Below are 14872 nucleotides of genomic sequence, written 5' to 3' on the forward strand. Positions count from 1 at the left end.
AATAAGCTTTAGAAGGGAATGTTGCTTTCTCTATAAAATCTTTGACCACTAATTTTGCTAAGTTGTATAGAAATGTAGTAGTTGATTCCTATAACCTAAAGATAGACAGGAGTTACCCATCACAAACATATTGGGCAAGAGCTTTGTAAAGGAGTGAAATGTTTTTTTGTTAATAATAGAATAAGACTACAGTATTATAATTCAAAGATTAGAGTGGATATCAATACAAATAATCCTTAATTTAGCAACCATTCAAAGTCATGACAGACTTCTACAGGGGCACTTACAGTCCATTTTGGAAGTTCCAATAGCCACCCGATCGCATGACCACATGTTGGGCATTCGGCACCCAGCTTGCATTTACAGTGGTCTGTGGCATCCTATGGTCATGTCACCATATTATATGTCATGTTATATGGCGTTTGCTTCTACTTTTTTTGGCAAAACCGGCCCATAGCAAACAATTGATCCTTAACAACTACAATGTTTGCTTAAGAACCACACAAAGAAGTCATAAAATTACATGGAAGACCCACTTTACAACCATCATGACTTAGGCTCCATTATTGTTGTAAGTCAAGGATTATCTGTATTGAAGTCATACAGTCATATCTATTCTATATTCATTTTGTAGCATTACTTATCTCAGTTTGGAGAACGAAATTTTATCATAATGTACCATGTTAGACTTTTTCCTGCATCAAGATGGCCTAATTATACAAAAAGAATTTGTGCTGAAAAAATATTGTTAAATTAAGAGAAAAAATTCTTCAACTATCTATTCTTAATGTAACTCTGAATCTTGTAAAAAATGCATTTTCTAGTATTAATATTACAGTATACTGTACCTCAGGGCAAATTTCCTATAGGATACTTTAAAATTAGTGATGCTTCTATACTTACTAATAGGCATTATTGTACTTAATTTGGAATATCCTCTTCTAGGAACATTAGTGTTTGTGCTGCTATCTGTATATTACTATATACTACTTATAGAATTCATCCAAAAACCAGAACCCATGACTCCTATGGGATTGGGATTTGCCAAATTTGTGTCTGGTTTGGCACCATCATGGCTGCTTTAACATCTCCTAGAAACCTGTAGGATGTGTAACGCAAGGAAGGGGTATATCCCCATTGTCTTTTTACCTCCATACGGCCCCTGTTCCCAATAGGCTGGTGGGAAGACCCAACAAACAAGCAGCTATTAGCTGCTTTGGAACCAACCCAAAATTTTAAATATCTTTATGATGGTGCCCAGTGAAAAAAGAACAAGAAAGCAACTCTGCTGGCAAAGTAAAGCTGGCTGGGGATGCTGGCATTTAACAGGTGAGCCTTCTTCCTCCTCAGAGAGATGAGACCCTTGGCACAAGCCAAAATAGGGAGAGGGTTCACAGCTTCTTTTGTTTTCCTTCCCCACTTCCACCCCCCACCCCAGCTAAAATGGCAATCAGTTCGGAGGAGGAGCTGGCAACTTCATCAGGGTTATTCTTAATATAGACTTAAGCCTATATTATATGTGGAAAGAAGAATAATCTAATGAATCATGAGCTATCTAGCAAAATATATATTAGATATAGAAGTACTTTCTTTTGTAAAACATTATCAATAATGCCTTCCATTTCCTTCACACTTTGTCTAATGACTTTGTTTCTTCAGAAAAACAGCAATTTGTATGAGCACCAATATAATAAAGCATGTCAATCTTTAACTATCCATTCTTCAAACCTATCTCTTGTCAGTTATTGGAAAATTGCTCCTGTCTTATAGTGAATTTTCCTTGGGTTAGCGTTTAGATTTAATAGCTAATGTAGAGGCTTGAATGTTCTAGTGCCCCTATGAGAGGCACATTGATCAGTAACTATTCATAACTGTCTACTTTCTGGGACAGATAAGTAGTTACATAGATATGCTGCATCCTAACGAAATGAATACTGTACAATCATTTCCCTACAAAAAATTGAAACTCAAAAATTTAGCTTACATCTGTCAGTCATAACAGCCTAGAGTTTTTTTAATTGTTACTGTGAGCTTGTGCATGTTTCTACTGTCACATATTTCTTTTTTAATATATATGTGGCTCAAAATCAAATATGACAGTGATGAGCAATGTTTAAATCTCTGGTTGAAGTGAAGCTGCAATCCATCATAACCCTCTCTCTCTCCCTCCCTCCCTCCCTTTCTCTCTCCTTCTCTCCCTTCCCCCCTCCCCTGAATTAATTCTGGGCAGTAACCAGAAATAAAATATACTCAAACTATTTAAGTCCAGTGCAAAAAAAATTGAGTCAAGCCCCTTAAAGATCACATTGTTAATGTTCCAGACAAAACTATGCCAGAGCTCCATCAATATCCTGATCCCAGTGCCTGGTCTTAATAATCTTATGAAAAGTTAAGGTGATTCCTCATGAAAGAAAGACATGCTTCCTGGGGCCAACTAGGTGACACTGCTTCACTAATGGGACTTGGGGCATGCCGTGCCAGAATCAGAGTTAGGAGGACCTGACCCTATGTCCGTGATGGTGAACCTATGGCACACATGCCACAGTTGGCACGCGGAGCCATATATGTGGGCAAGTGAGCACTGCCCTAGCTCAGCCAGCTGATTTTCGGGCCTGAGGAGGACAAAAATGGCCTTTCCCACCCCAGAGGCCCTCCGGAAGCTGGAAACAGCTCGTTTCCCGACTTCTGGTGGGCTCGGAAGGCCCATTTCTCGCTTTCCCCACGCTCTAGAGGCTTTCTAGGAGCCTGGGGAGGGTGAAAACGGCCTTCCTCAACCCCCCCCCCCCCCGGAAAGCCCTCCGGAGGCTGGAAATGGCCCATTTCCTGACTTCTGGTGGGCCCAAAAGGCCCATTTTTTGCCCTCCCCAGGCTCCAGAGGCTTTCTAGGAGCCTGGAGAGGGCGAAAAACAAGCCTTCTCGGCCCACCAGAATTCAGGAAACGGGTCTTGGCATTGCGTGCCAAAAGCGGGTGGAGCGCAGATGGGTCGCAAGTGCGAGGGTTGGGTGCATTGAAATATGGGTGGGGGCACGTGCACGACCCCCCGTGCTCCCTCGCTTTTGACATACGATGGCAAAAAGGTTAGCCAGGACTTCCCTATGTCTTTAAAGAGCTTTAAAGGTGACACTCCATACCTTAAAATCTACCATAAACCAGTGCAGCTTGTATAACCGCAGGGCATATCGTGGTATAGCTAATTTGGCATGTGCCACTGCATTTTGAATGAGATAAAGTTTTCACATGCAGCCCCGTATAAAGCTCATTAAAATAGTTCAATAAGGAAGTATGATGATCATAAACCGTGCTTCCCAATTTCAGGATCAGTTTACAAGTGATTGTACAAAAGCCCTCATGTCCATAATCTAGTCCTTGAGCAGAGCTATGAGTCCAGGAAAACCCCAGATTGCACACCAACTCTGCCTTTCAGAATGCGATCCATCCAGTTAATGATGGAAAATCACTAGATACAGGAGATCCTAAAAACTAAAGCCACTCAGTCTTTTTTATAAATTTATTTCTTTTATCAACAACAACAAAAAAAAAACAGAAAAAGGAATATCTAATACTAACAACAAGAAAAAGGAGGAAAAAGCCCAAATATCAAATAGATCTAACATTGAACATAAAAAACTCACCTGAAAAGTAAATTTTTAAAAATGGATACGTTCTCCTCCCCTTACATAATGTTATAAGCTTTCCTGTCCTTATTTAACAAAAATCATATGTTAAATAAACAAATATTCTAGATGAGGAAGTCTCTGTCTATAAAAAAAAGAAACAAAAGTCAACAAGTTAGGCCAAACTTTATACTAATCTTCAAATCTCTCTGTTAACCATTAGTGGTTATGAGTTCAGTGCAGTGGTGGGATTCAGTCAGTTCTCTCCAGATCGCATGAACCAGTAGCGGCGACTACGGGAGGCTCTGCCCACCCACTCAGACATAATGTGCGACTACTGTGCATGCGCAAAAGGCCGTGCGCAGGTGCAGAGGTGGCGCAAGCGTTCCCATTTGCGAACCGGTAGGGAAGGTGAGTGAATCCCACCTCTGGTTCAATGCATTACAATAGTTTAAACAGGTAATGATTAAGGATATGACCTAGTATACTTTTTGCCCCAGTGTTGTTGTATTTTGCCCCAATGTTAACTACCTAGTGGTTACCTACCACTAGGTAGACTAGACCAGGAGATTGAGATTGGCTATAATAATAGGACCTTGCAAGTCTGATTACGCTATATTTCCATTCCCTTTTTATACTGTATTGAAGCAGGGAGGCACCAGTATATCCACTTCTGAATATTAACATGTTTCTCAGGAGCCATTGGGCCATTAGGATCTCCAACCTGCAGACCTCCATCTTCATAGGTAATATGTCCCCATGAGAAGATAACATTGAAACAGGCAGAGATCATGTTTTTCTTGGGTTTAACTTTAGCCAATCGAAACACACAATTGTCTAGGCACCAGGACTATATTGCATCAGCACCTCCAGCATGACCCAGCATGAATTTCAAACCATCTTCCTTAGCAACTTTGAATGGCCTTCCTTAGCAGCTTTATGTAGATATTAAAAGTGCAGGGAAAAGTACTGCCAGGCGATTAGGCCAACCTCTTTCCCCACTCGTCACCAGCTGGAAGCAGCTGCTATGGAAGTAGCACAATCATTGCTGCACAGTGGTCCCAATTCTCGCAATCACACAAACCCAGAAAGAGACAGGCCAGTGGGATACCATGGTTGATTATGTTAAAGCTGCTGAGGGATCTAAGAGGACTATCCAGGTCCTGACAAGATGATCCAAGTGATGACTGTTTCCAGGTCTGAAGTCTAGCTCGAAAGGATCCTCTTTTGTTTTTCCTCTTTTCTAGTTGTTCCCACATCATCATCCCAACAATATTCCCTAAAATCATCTAGCTCCAAGGTAGGGTGTGCACTTCAACCACTTTCAAGGGTCTTGCAAAGAGGTGTTGACCTCATCCAAGATCCAGGTAACTATCTCCTCACAGGCTTCCTGTAGAAGCCAGAAGGATTGAGCCCACAAGTGGCAGAGGACATCCTAAATATCTACTTCATTAGGGGTTATAGGGCTAAATAAATAAATAAATAAATCCCCAGTTAACATAGAAAGACAGCTCCTGAGTTATCTCCTGGACTCTAGCCATGTGGAATCAAGAACTCCGTGAATTGCCAACAAAGCAGATCACAGCAGCCAGATGGAGATCTTTAAATTGGCTTCTCCCCAAAATGAATTAGCCATGCTTAAAAAAGACTGTTGAATGACAGGATGCCAATGCAATAAGAGAGAAGTAAACACAGTTTACTTCTCTTATCATGGTCAGATCCACTTTTTGTTTCCCTGAAACAACATTCTAAGAATTGTTTCTGTTTCTTCAATTCCCACAATGCTTGGTAAACCAGTAAACCTTCAAAGTTTATCATCCACCACCTTTCTAGGTAATTAGGCTGCTTGTCACCATTTTTGTTCTTAAAATGATTATTTGGGACATTCAATCAGAATATGCCTTTCTTTAAGTTAAATCTATCCTTTCATGTTCTTACAAAGAATTAGTCTTGTCAGAGTCTTAGATTCTACCCTGAAATAGATGAGTCCTCTATTCTAGCAGTATAAATACCCACTATTTATCCTATCTTCCAAAGACATGTGATTACTCTTTAATCAGACATATATCTGAGGCAGCAGATTTTAAAATATTGAAACTATAATGACGATGATAATATAGATTAAGAAGCCACTAAATATACATTTTAGAATCACTCCTTAAAATATATTCATTGTTTTAAGACTGGGTGCTTCTTGAAGTGAATATTTTCATCAGGCTGAAATCATAGCTTTCCTCCATGTACTATATGCATCCATTCATACAATATAGATTGTGCTACCACTGTTTAAATAGGTAATGGTTTGTTGCCAAAGTGAGTGAACCAAGGGCAGCTGTCACTGTTGTAATGGAGACCAGGAATTATCAAAGTGGTTATTTGCCCTGGGTATACCATATTAGGCAGCTGAATATGTGAAAATCTGTTTTAAATTCCCATATTGCCTCATTATGTTACTAGATTGAGCATTCAGAGGCTTTGTGGGAATTTAAAATGATAGCTCCCAGCCAGCTTTTGACTGTGTTTTTGCCACCCTGCCAAGAAAACCTGGCAACTTCAGTAGTGGCCCACCAGAGCACAATTTGTCCAACACCCCTTAAGCCTCAGTATCCACAATTTATTATTAAGACAAATCCCGTTTCTCTAAAAATATCTTCCAATTCCTTGATTTTAAATCATTCTTTTGAAAAAGTCACCTTCATTATAAAAGATGATTTTCATTATAACATATAGGCAAATTTTGTGAATTTTAGAAGAACTAGAATGATTAATGATCTATATTACAGAAATGGTTCAAAACCATATAACAGAAACAAGGATATAAAAATGATCAAAACAGTCCTCCATTTTAAAAAAAATCCAATGCAAACATTAGCTTTGAGAGGATATCAAATATTTCTGAGAGTAAAGTACAGGGCAAAGAATTAAACTTCATATCTCACCAGTGATTTCCTTCTTCAATCTTTTTTTAAGGGTGTATTTGTGTATTTAATATATCTCTTATTAATAGTAGTATTTCTACCAATACCCATTTTCATGGGATTTTTATTTATTTTTTAATTATTTTAATTACTGAGATATTCCATTTTGGTTTTTGATATATACAGATCAAAGTCAATTAGATTGGGGAAGTTTATAAATAGTAAAAAAAAAAAAATAACATCCATTTGGGTCCTTCTCTTCTTTTTAAACTTAAAGAGTAAGAGGCTAATACTCACCAAGTCTCTAAATGCTTTGCTGAGATCTTAATGACTGACTATCTTCTACTGAAGTGTCCTCTCCCTGTTTGGCAGTTGCAGTTCTCCTTAGTTTATCAAGGAATTTCAACAATGAATGGTGCAGGAACAATAGCTAGAGCCTTGCTAGTCATGGTTAGCCATGGCAAACAAATGATAGAATCAAACCCAGCTCAGAGCTCATGACGGTATGGAAGGAAACTTTTTGGAGTCGTTCAGGAGCTGTGGAAAGCATTCTTAAACCCTAGTTCTAGCAGAAGCTAGTTAGCATCTATCAAGGATGCTTTAATTTGAATTCCTACAAATCAAATAAGCAGGTGGTTGGAGAAGATGTCCCATATATCCTTTCCAAGAAAATGCCCTATGTACCCCTTATGCTTCTTTGAAATAGTTAAATGCCCACAATTTCATATGTGAGCTGGAAAATTAATTCCTCAACTAACTTCATATTCAAAGCAGAAATAATACAATGGAATTTAAATTACTGAAACATTTAATTATTATTTTTTCATTTTATTAAATTTGTATATTGCCCTACTCCCGAAGGACTCAGGGCGGTGAACAGGCACAAAATAAAACACATAAATACGAAAGTTAAAACATGATTAAAACCTAATTAAATAATTTTTGCCCGAGACAATTTAAAACTCCCAATAATTTAAAACAAATTAAAATTTGAGTTTAAAAATTTAAAAGAAGGGAAAAAATTAGGCCAGGCCGGCCTGCTGGAATAGGAGTGTCTTCAAAGCACGGCGGAAAGTGTGCAGATCCGGGATCCTCCGTATCTCCGGGGGGAGCTCGTTCCAGATAGTAGGTGCCCCCCAGAGAAGGCCCTCCCCCTAGGGGTCGCCAGTCAACATTGTTTGGCTGACGGCACCTGGAAGAGCCCCTCTCTATGAGAGCGTACCAGCCGGTGGGAGGCTGTTTGTGGTAGTAGGTGGTCCCGTAAGTAGCCAGGTCCTAAGCCATGGAGCACTCTAAAGGTGGTAACCAAAACCTTGAAGCGCACCCGGAAGACCACCGGGAGCCAGTGCAGCTCACGCAGGAGAGGTGTCACATGGGACCGCCATGTTGCTCCCATAACCACCTGCGCAGCCGCACTCTGCGCCAGTTGGAGCCTCTGGGTGCTCCTCAAGGGGAGCCCCATGTAGAGAGCGTTACAATAGTCCAGGCGGAAGGTAACGAGGGCATGAGTAACTGTGTGTAGGGAGTCCCGATCCAGAAAGGGACGCAACTGGCGGATCAGGCGAACCTGATGAAAGATCCTCCCAGTCACAGCCGTCAAGTGCTCTTCTAAAGACAGCCGTGAGTCCAGGAGGATGCCCAAGTTGCGAGCCCTCTCCGTGGGGGCCAGTGATTCGCCCCCAATAGTCAGCGATGGCGTCAACTGACTATATTGGGACGTCGGAAACCACAGCCACTCGGTCTTGGATGGGTTGAGCCTGAGTCTGTTCCTCCCCATCCAGATCCGCACGGCCTCCAGACACCGAGACATCACTTCAAGGGCATCGTTGGGGTGGTCCGGGGTGGAGATGTACAGCTGGGTGTCATCAGCGTACTGGTGGTACTTCACCCCGAAACCACGGATGATCTCACCCAGCGGCTTTACATAAATGTTGAACAAAAGAGTCGAGAGGACCAACCCTTGTGGCACCCCACATATGAGGGGCCTCGGGGTCGACCTCTGCCCCCCTGCCAACACAGACTGCAACCGGCTGGAGAGAAAGGAGGAGAACCACCGTAGTATAGTGCCTCCCACCCCTAACTCTTCCAATCGGTGCAGCATGATACCATGGTCGATGGTATCAAAAGCCGCTGAGAGGTCTAACAGGACCAGGACAGAGGAGCACCCCCTGTCCCGAGCCCTCCAGAGATCATCAACCAATGCGACCAATGCCGTTTCCATGCTGTACCCGGGTCTGAAACCCGACTGGAACGGATCCAGATACGTCGTCTCATCCAGGTGCTGGGGAAGGTGTTGCGCAACCACACTCTCGACAACCTACGCCACAAAACGAAGGTTGGAGACCGGACGATAATTAACCAACATTGCCGGGTCCAGGGAAGGCTTCTTGTTTGCTGTTATCTTGTTAAAATATTTCAACATGGTTACCAGAGAAAATTCTTAATCTATTCTGATATTTTTCAATGGTTTAGATACCCTTTTTAATTGCAGAAATCCATCACCCACTGGGTACTGGAAATGATTTAAAGAATGTACTATATTATAGTTGGGTTCATAAACCCTCTGTGAATTTCTTAACACATGACATAGATTGTAAGATTATATACATACCTTAAATGCAGGTATAAAAAAGGGTAAAGTAGTTCAGAAAATATAAGATAAAAAAGACTGCATTCCGGGGCTAAAAAAACAAAATTTTGAAAGTTGTAAAATAGTTTATGTGTATAATTTTCATGACATTTCTCTTCAAGCAATAAATTTTGTTTGCTTATCAATATTTTAATCCATATGTTTTGCACATGCCATCCTGCCACTCCTTCCCTGTGCCATTAAAATATTAAAATACAGTCAGTCTGCGTGCAAGAAATGAAGGTGACAGGAAAAAACCTTGAAATCCACAGCAAAGATTAGTAATATCTGAAAGTGGTTTAGGATTCCTAGTGGGATTTCTCCCTCTTTTAATAACAAAGTGCAAAGGGAAAGAATATGCACAGCTTACTTGTCTTCTTATTTCTTTTGATCTGAAAGAACAATCAGATAAGGGTGATTTCTGAAGACAGTTGCCCCCAGTGATAACCATCATCATCAACAGGAGGCATTCAGGTACTGTCACTGGAGCCTTCCATGTTCAGAGGACGGGTATTTTATCTTTTTATAGTTAAAAACTACTGCTGGGTTTTCTGTTTATAGCATACATGTGGATGATGAGTGTGTAGAAGTAAAATGAACTTTGAAAAAGGAATAAAGTCTGAACTTCAGAGACTGTCAGAAGGAAATCATAATTTAAGGTTAAGGTAGGAAATCTCATGCACACACACAAAAATGCCTGTGTCCAATAATGGAATAAATAAACTAGTGTTATGCAGCACACAAAATACCTTATCCAGGGTTTAGCTGACATTTTTTTCTTCTTATCTAAAATGTAAAAAAAAAAAAAAAAAGTTGAACTCTTGTATCAAAAATTGATATTTATCTATAGACAAAATGTAGATTGTCAAAGGTTACTGTCAGTTGAACTGAGAAAACTGAACATTGAAAGATTTTGCCAAGATAACTCATAATGTCCTCATAATAGTGTTATGCGGGATACTTTCCTTGTTATTAGGCATAGTTTTTCTGCAATATTATAGGCAAAAGTTAATTGGGTTTTGTGTTATGATATGTATTGTCTATCCTACTCAACTTGCTATTTCAAAGCAGATATGCATTCCATTAATGAAAAAGATTTAGCATGCATATATTCCAACATTTATCCGCATAACCAGCCAGCCAGATAATCAGATACTTCATTTCAGTCAATGACTAATAAAAATACTTTCAATAAAACAAACAAGCAAAATTAACTCATAACATCAAAGACTGTTGATAACCATTGATGGGTGAAACTTACATATAATGTAGCAGAATTTTGCTACTTTTACAGCACCCTGGAAATTTAATTTAAAAAGGACTAATCAGACTGTTGACAATTGGTCCTGTAAAACTCTCAATCAGAAGACTATGGGCAGTATCGAGTTTTCTAAGGGAAATAACCATATCTTGAGCGAATTAGTCTTCATGCAACCATGTTTTCAGTCTGGAAGTAGCTGCAGAGCTCCATCACTACCATCAGATGTTAGATTATATTGGAATGGACAGACAAGTGGCAGTGTGGCAGTACATAGCTTAGTTCGCATCACAATGAAATGGAAACATGTTAAGAAGATACGCAATTCAATTAGACAATATCACAGAATTAAAACATTGAAATGTGCCACAAATGTATTTATTTTCCTATGTATTATTGCTTATTTTAGCAATATGAGGCAGAAAAATAACTAGAGAAAAAAAATCCTGCATAGTTATCTAGAGCTTATTCTGGTCCAGTAGAGATAACTTAATCAAGTAGTTATTTGCAACTTGTCTTTGGAGATTCTCAGTCATCCAGGTCATGGTTGTCCAAAGGTGCTTTTTCAAGAGGCAACTGGAATTTCTTGTTTTTCTTTGAAGACATTTTGCTTCTCATCCAAGAAGCTTCTTCAGCTTCCATTCCCCACCATCTGGTCAGAGCTGAAGAAGCTTCTTGGATGAGAAACAAAAGGTCTTCAAATAAAAACAAGAAAATCCAGTTGCCTCTTGAAAAAGTACCTTTGGGACATATTTGCAACTTGGTTTAAGTCAGTTGTGGCATGTTGACCAAATGTTTATGTTGTGTGTGTTTGTGTGAGTATTTGTGTGCTTGTGTGTGTGTATTCCATGACTATGAGATTACCATCTGCAACCTTCCCTGATGGCTTCCCATAAGCAAATTCAATGTGGAAGCCAGCAGTCACTCAGGTGACTCTTTCCCACCCTAGTCTCTCTCATTTGCATACATTGTACCCTCTTATCACATTTGCTCACAAGCATATACACACTAACCAGTGCCCACCTTCTCTGGGCCTCTCTGAATTTGCACATGCTCCATGTGCTCCTTTCCTAGCCTCCTTGTGCTCACATGGGCCTCTGTGGTGCAGCGGACTAAAGTGCTGTTAAGTGCTAGCACTTAGCTGCCAGCTGCCTGCAATTAGTGCAAGTTCGAATCTCACCAGGCTCAAGGTTGACTCAACCTTCCATCCTTTCGAGGTACGTAAATTGAGGACCTGGATTGTGGGGGCAATAAGCCAACTTTGTATAGAACAACACCGCTTAGGGGGCCCGAAAGCCCTAATAAGCAGGTATATAAAAAAAAAGTATCCAGGCTATTGCTATAATGCAATCTAAGCTGCCCTGAGTCTACGGAGAAAGGCGGCATACAAATTGGACTAATTAAATAAATAAATAAATAAATTTGCATGCTCTCCCTTACATACCCCTTCCCACCCGTCGCTATGCTATGCTCATACACACATGCACCCATGAGGCCCTTCCTTTCCTTGCAATGCCTTTCATCCCCAGCCTGTCTATACTATATTGCAGCATCCCCTTCCCTAACACACACATACATCACTAAGGGATGAAACACGTGACATCACATTTTATGACTGCACTACTTATTAAAAAAATCCAGTTACCATTGCCATCATAACTCAAAGATTGCCTCATTTAATTTGGAATCTTTGAAATGTGCCTTGATTATTATTATTAACATTTCTTCAATTGTAATTTCATTCTTAATTGGAATCCAAGCATGAAGTGATCCATTAGAGATGACCAGGGATATAACTTAGCTAGTTATCTGGGTTTGATCCTGTTGGAACTGAGAAAGTGGATATGTCCTCAGGGATGTTAGGGCAACTACTTGTTTATTAGATTAGGTAGTGGGAAAAGTTGTACTGCAACTTCAGATAATCCTGGATGAAATGGATTAGCTGGATCCCTTTCAATTAGAAAGCAGGCTTGATTATGAACAGAGATGGCATTGACCACTTGTAGATGACCTCTGGTGGAAGCAGGATGGGGATAGTGCATCTCTCCTTGCTCTTCTTGACCTCTTGGGAGCTCTTGACCATACCACTGACCATGGTATCCTTTTGGGCTGACTGCAGGAGTTGGGGCTTGGTAGCTCAGTGTTGCATTGGTTCATCTCCTTTTTTGAAGGCTAGTCCCAATCAACCAATAGGGAGTAAGATGTCCAGTTCACAGCTGTTCCTTTCTGGCATGCCAGAGGCTTGGCACTCTCTCTGACCCTTTTTAAAATCTACATGAAATTGCTGGGTAACAGAATCATCATGGTATTATGCCGATAATACCATTTTTATATTTTCATCCTTAGTGACCCAAGTGATGCTCCACCTGTAACTCATAGTGCCTGAAGGCTGTGGGAGTTTGGATGGAGGACAACAGGCTTCAGCTGAACCCTGATAAGACGGAGTGGCTTTGGGTTCAGGGGCCTTGGGTTCTGAGAGTTTATCATCCTTAGTTCTGAATGGGGTTGTGCTATTTCCAGACAGACCCTGTGTGCAATCTAGGGTTTCTCCTAGACTCACAATTCCTGCTCAAAGAAAAGGTGGCAACCATGGCTAGGAGAGCCTTTGTGCAACTTCATATTGTACACCAGCTTCTGCATTTTGAGGCCCTGTGTGCAATCACTCATGTCCTGGTCATCACTCAGTTGGCTTACTGCAATGCGCTCTACATGGGGTTACACTTGAAGAGAATTCGGAAGCTACAACTGGTACAAAATGCAGCAACACAGACAGTTCTGGAGGCCTCTTGGGTGGCACATGTGACACAGCTGCTATGCAGGATGCACTGCTTGCCAGTTTGCTTCTGGGTCCAATTCAAGATGTTGCTCATTACCTTTAAAATTCTTTATGGCATGTGTGCAGGATATCTGAGGATCTGTTTTATCATGATGGGATTAGCCTGCCCCATTTGTTCCAGAAGAAAAGCCTACATTGGATCTTGTCTGCTAAAGAATTTCAACTGGCAAGGTCCAGGAAAAAAGCCTTTTCCGCTATGGCAGTATTCTCTGGAATATTCTCCCATTAGAAGTGAGGTCTGCCCCCATATGCCAGGCTTTCTGAAAGAACCTGAAAATTTAGCTGTTCCTCCTGATCTGGGGCCCTGACTTTTTATTAAATTGTAAGCTGCCCAAAATTGTAGTATTATTAAGATGGGCAGCATAAACAGCATTACCAATTGGTCAATAAAAATATTTGTTGTACCCTACTTGTTTGGTGAAATGGACAACTATTATCAGAAAATAGAAAACCTGGAAAGTTGTCTACCATCTCATGTCCCCAGTATACTCTCCGGTGCATCAACAAATACAAAGTTCAGAGTAATATATTGATTCACTTGTAATTTAATGAATTTTACCTTCTGGATAAACTGAAAAATCTTTAATACATTGGTTCTGAAAGGCAACATTGTCAAAGGCATATCTAAACTGTTACTGAAATTTATTTTCCTGAATATGTTTGGCCACATCTAATTCATAAAAATTACGGTGATCCATAGTAAAAACTAAATATTAATCAGTGGCTAAACATTGCTTTTACAATTGCTTTTATATTGTTCTACAAAATCTAATTATCTGTTACTTTATTTGAAGCACAATACACACGAGTATCTATAGACTACCATTCAATTCCCATTAAAGGTGTAGAATATTGTGATGATGAGAATCATGACACCTTACGGGAATATGCAGGTGTTCAATTGTGTGTATTATACACAGTCTGTCATTCCAGCAACATCCCACATTTAATTGCTCATATTTCTCATATCACACCGCTCCTCATAGCTTCATTTATAAATCAGTCCTATGCTCTCTGAAGGAATGTGCATGTAAACATTTTCTGATTTGCTAGTTCAGAAACACTGTGATATAATATACTTCGGTGAATTTTCTATATTTGTATCAATTGCACTCTTAAAATATTGTATTATATAAACATGAAACAGAATTAGATGACAATAAATTGACACAGTATTTCAAGTACTACTATTAAAATAGAGTTTTTTATTAGGTGCTATACTATGAAATAATGCTTATCAGAAAATAAACTACAAAAGGGAATGAGTTTCAAATTTCCCTTCATGGCATGTATGAGCCTGATCATTATTGTACCACAGCTGGTGCTATATACATTTTTTTAATATTTACATAAATTGCAAAGATGATGTTATCCCATTTGATTAAACTCTCAGTTATCCAGATGTGTACAATGGCCTCTCAAAAAACAGCAGGCCATCTATGACAATTGGGTTGTTAGTGAATTATCATAGATTGAGTGATTATCCTGACATGTAACAAGTTTAAACACTTAACAATATACACTTTTCCTTTCTCATTTTTCCCTATTCATCTATTTTTTAAAATAAATTTTATTAAAAGTCTCAGAAAGAACATAAAAACTAACAAAAACTAATA

Source organism: Pituophis catenifer, unplaced genomic scaffold (assembly GCF_029215685.1).
Source record: "Pituophis catenifer annectens isolate HBS135680 unplaced genomic scaffold, rPitCat1.0.hap2 SCAF_8, whole genome shotgun sequence".
Lineage (NCBI taxonomy): Eukaryota > Metazoa > Chordata > Lepidosauria > Squamata > Colubridae > Pituophis > Pituophis catenifer.